This window comes from Haliotis rubra, unplaced genomic scaffold (genome assembly GCF_003918875.1).
Source record: "Haliotis rubra isolate DU_JTF1 unplaced genomic scaffold, ASM391887v1 Scf275, whole genome shotgun sequence".
Taxonomy (NCBI): Eukaryota; Metazoa; Mollusca; class Gastropoda; order Lepetellida; family Haliotidae; genus Haliotis; species Haliotis rubra.
Window position 1 is genome coordinate 1,009,102 of NW_025766836.1, and position 5,515 is coordinate 1,014,616.

Below are 5,515 nucleotides of genomic sequence, written 5' to 3' on the forward strand. Positions count from 1 at the left end.
CCTACGGAACTCATAAAGGAGCATTGGGCCTTGTTCGAACGTTACAAAGGCGTGACTAGTAAGTATTCATTAGCGACCAGTGGATGTCAGATAGTGAGTGAGTGAGTTTCACCTGGAAATACGTACCATAAATGTTCGGTCTTACAAGGGAGCGCTTGGAAGCTTGGGGGCATGGCGCTTAGTAAATACGAGTGAGTGAGTTGGGTTCTACGCCGCTGTTAGCAATATTCCAGCAATATCACCATGAGGGACACCATAAATTGGCTTCACAGATTGCACCCATGTGGGGAATCGAACCGGGTCTTCGGCGTGACAAGCCAACGCTATATCCACTAGGCTAGCCCACCGCCCCTGCATGTCGGATAGTACATAATGGAGCAGTACATAATTATGAATATTCAGTTAGCACAATGCAACTATGTTTCAACTACAGTGAAACCATAAACTATACCACCCTTATCATAATCACTTTAAACAAGCCATGGGTGACCAACTATGTTGTCTGCCAATATGTTAGTCTGCTGTCCGTTAAGACACGATGAGAGAGGTCTGATGTCCCTTAGCTATGGGTGATTTAATAGTTCACTGCCCATATCATGCACAAGTAAACTTACGACAATCCTGGTGGTTTGGGACCCACTCCCTGGTGTAGTGGTTAGAGCGTCCGCCCGGAGAGCGGACGGTTGCGGGTCCGATCCCCGGTCGCGTCATACCAAAAGACGTTGAAATATGGTACTTCTTGGTCCATGCCTGGCGCTCAGCATTAATGGGTACAACAAGAACTGGTCGGCTCGGAGTCAGTATAATGTGTCGGAGTGGGGTATTCATGCTTCACTGCGGCATGGTATCTCAATGTGCTAGCACTATAAAACCAGCTTAAGTCTGAGCTGGTACAAGTAGCCTCACATACACACGTCGTCATATGAGCGAAATATTCTCAAGTACGACCTTAAACCCCATTTCACCTCATCTCACCTGATGGTTTGGGTTGGACAAAAATTGCTTCCTGGTGACAATTAAGGATACTCCAGTGATCTTGTTGGATAAACAGTGGTATATACAGCTGAAAAAGTCTCATTTAACATCCAAAAGCTGGCTTCCAAAAGAAGTATGAATGAAACAATGAAACTGAACGACAATGTTTTGCAGAACACTGTGACGTAATTCACTGCTATGATGTCACAAACAAATGGCATCACTAATCTCTCTGCCAATGAAATTGGTTGGTTTTATACACTCAGGACACAGGTTATTACCGATTACAAAAAAACGATGAATGATGATGACTATGATGATTCTTTATGATAGAATCTCTCCTTTATCTTCTTAGCTCAATTATGTCAAGATTTTGTAAGAAAGGTAAAAACGCAATGGAGGATACAACAGAGGAAGGACACTGGAATCAAAAGGGCAGTGGGTGAACACTGTCTTATGAAATCGCTGTTGATGGTATAGCTTCATCAAAGCAACCTGTCCGAGCAGTCTGGACAATACAAACTCTGGCTAAGCAAACATCCAGCCAGTTGGATTTGTTGACCCATTATCGCCAAAAAAACACATTCATTCAAACCTATTATAATATGCTGAGAGGACATACACAGGGAACTGGGAGTCCACTTCACTGTTGAATGGCAGCCATGCCTTCCTGGGACCAGTTCACCTTCTGTAAACAGCTATATGCCTGTAATAGTGCTGAGCTCAGCATGACACATCACCTTCTTGGGCAGTGGGGTAGCCTTGTGGTTAAAGTGTTCTCTGGTCACGCCAAAGACTTTGGTTCGATTCTCCACATGGGTACAATGTGTGAAGCCCATTTCTGGTGTCCCCCGCTGTGATACTGCTTGAATATTGCTAAAGGCCTTGTAAAAGTAAACTCACTCACTCACACACACATCACCTTCTAACTAAAACAAAAAACATATTTCCCTCCTTTCATGTGATTTGGTTCTCATACAAATGTTTAGGTGTGCCCTTTTTAATTAACATGTTCATACTGCAAGAATAATTTTCAGCCATCATCAAAACTCATTTCACCAAGACCTAATAAGCAGCGGTTACTTTGAAAATTTTCCCCTTTCCTTATTTTGGAATTCTGATACCCTCTTCTTTATTTCTGAAAACTTAAATGTATTATGTGAATTACTCTGCGCATATATTTCATCATTCTCCTTGTGTTTGTCATCTTTAAGGTTTCATATTTAAAGATATATATACTAAACGTTGATGATGATATTCCATTCAAAAGTAAGCTATCTAAGTTAGTGGTGGTTCAAAAACCTGGCAAGCTTTCTGTCCTGCAAATTAACATACCTTATTTCTCAGTGTTTCATTAAGTAAATAAAATATACAAAGCTTCCATCCCATTTCACCAATCCTATTTTTACTACGAGATTGTTATTATTGACAGTTGTGATTGACAGCAACATTTCAACGGTCCTGCAAGTTTTCTATCTGACATTAATATCCTTACATTATTTATCAATGTTTCATTCAATAATTGTGGTGGCGTGTGGTCCTGTGCAGAGAGCTCAGGTCACGAATCAGTTGAAGTTAAACAACGTCCAGCTCGGACAATCCTTGGATGGGTGACCATGTTTGGCAGCATGACTCCTGAGAGTTTCTAGGACTTCAGTCCTGCCCCCACAACGAAGCACATGTGATGCATGTGGTCTCACCTTAGGCAAATGAGTTTGTTCAAATTGCCTCTGTTCACCCAGCAGAAAATGGGTACCCGGTGGGATAAAGTCATGTGACTATAACCTTCTAGCGCCTAACAGGCAGCTTGGGTTATCTGGGGTAATAAGAATCAGATTCTGATAAAACGCCGCGAGCAATCACTTTGTGTTTGGAGACTGTGCGTTATAAAAGATGACTTATTATTAACTAAAAACAAAATCCTGATCCTATTTCACAATCCTATTTTTACCAGGATATTGCCGCTGCACTAAGATATGTTCGTCATTCATCCTGACAGCATGTTTTTAAGTATTACAGGGAATTCATTATTTACAGAATTAAAGTAATTGTGGAAGGGTGGATCATTCAGAACTAAAAGAATTAAATTTTTCATCCTACATTGAACTTTTGAACTGGTCTCTAATGCCACACATCTGAGGATCTGACATAAGTGAGTGAGTAAGTGAGTGAGTGAGTTTAGTTTTATTCCACACTCAGCAATATTCCAGCTATATGGCAGCAGTCTATAAATATTAAATAATCAAGCCTGGACCAGACAATCCAGTGATCAACACCATGAGCATCGATCTATGCAATTAGGATACAATGACATGTGTCAACCAAGTCAGCGAGCCTGACTACCCAATCCCGTTTGTCGCCTCTTACGACAAGCATGGGTTACTGAAGATCAATTCTAACCCCGATCTTCATGGGTGGATATGACATGAACCTGTCGCACAATGTATCTGGTCTCACACATACCAGCATAACAGTTATTACCGTCACCATGAAATAAAACAGAACCAATAGAGTAAAGATATGTCTTAGTACGTTATCACCTTTATCAGCATAGAAAAATAGATCATTCATGTCTGGCTGATCAGTAAGCAACCTCATTACCAAGAAACATACAGGGAAAGAAATACAACAGTAGTTCTTAGCACAGCCCAGTGATACGAAACTAAAAAAAGGAAACTAAAACTAATCACTCCTGCTTTGTCTGTTACTTAAGGTTCATACATTTGATAATAATGTTTATCGCTATACAGGTTCACATAACGATACTTGGTGTTGGTCTGTGGCACGAGATTATGACTGGATGTATTGCATAACGCCAACGGTACATGTTTTTGCTTCAAATTTTATTAAAAGTTTTCAATTTGAGTATCACTGTTTGTGCTTAATAACGTAGGTTTTACAAACAAAGCATGGGTCTCATTCTTAATAGTGCTACCAGTAATGGTATCCTTTCCAGGAGTTAGGACAAGGGTTTTTTCAGGCCCAGGAAATTATCAAACATTTTCAAATGGCTCATAACTGGCATATTTTTTCATTACACTTGCAAATGTATGAATTCTGGCACAAACGCACCACTGTAGTGAAAAATGTCAACTTTAGAACTACAAATGAATGCATATAGTGTCTTCAGCTGCCTTGATGCAGACATACTATTCTGGATTTAGCACTACAGTATTCAATAAACTTTCCCTGCTTCAACTGAATTAAATTTTAAGTATGTTCACAATGTGACATCATAGCCATTGTTGCATCATGTAACAGTAACATCTGTCAGCATTGTCTGTCATGATGTAAGAAAGGACAATGGTTATGATGTCATAGAATACAGTTACGAGAGAATGAACAATGTAGTGCTAGCCCCAAAGATGAGTATATTTTTATATTTATGCAGTTTCATGTACATGTATTTATGAAGTTACTTCAATTCCTCTTTGGAAATGAACAAAACGTGAATGAGCAAGTTATTGACCAAATTGTTTACTGTATGTTTGTAATGTGTAACAGCTTGGCTCAAAAAATTGATTATTTTCAACTGTTTGAAAAACTATTTCATGGAAACAATGCACATGAGACATTTTGGCAAATTGTCCTTAAAAATGCATTTAATGTAGTCTTTGACATGCAATTGTTCAAATGTACAAAGTTCAGTTGTCATTCAGTTGAACATTTATAAAAAGATAATGACATTTCTCACAGGTTTGCTCAATTCTTATTTTAAAACAGACACTATGAGTCAAAACAATCCCATGTCCTACCTTGTCTTTTGACACATGATAAAGTAACATATATATCATTTATAACACCCCTTTATAACAACAAAGGTCATGGCTGGATACTCCTCTGAAGATTTAACTTAAAACAACAGAGAAGAATAGGTGATCAACAGGCATGTCAATGCACTCCATACAAGGAGTTTGTTTTTCATGCCATTTTTAACATAATTCAATTACTTGAGTTGAGGCAAAGGACATCGAGGATGGACTGCACACATTATATGTAGTTTGGGAATCACAGCAAGGTCTTGTATGTGATGATCCAACACCATAATAACATGGCTGCCTGATATTTTCAAGGCTGCACTCATTACCAGGGATACCAGCCATTCAAAGCATGGTTTAGTCTGTGAAACTGACCTTGAAATTTAAACTATCCAAAATTTGCTAGCTCAGGGACCATTCATAATTTATGGCTAGGGGGGGTGATGATGATATTTATGGAGAAACATGTGCAATGTGAATTAAACCCCCCTCCTCCCCCTAAAATTTGTGTAATAAGTAAGTGACCCTCCTGCATATCATGTACAAAATCAACGACCCCCATCCCCTTCCCATAATTTTTAAGCATACTTTTTAAATTTTCTTTTGTACAAAATTGCTGAAACACTAACCCACCCAACACCACCCCACACACACACGTGCATAAAATTGATGACCCCCCCAGAACAAAATGGGTGACCCCCTTAAAATCATCATCCCCCCCACTAGCATTAAATTATGAACCATCCCTTATTATGGTTTGGCAAGTGTAGATTATGTTCAAG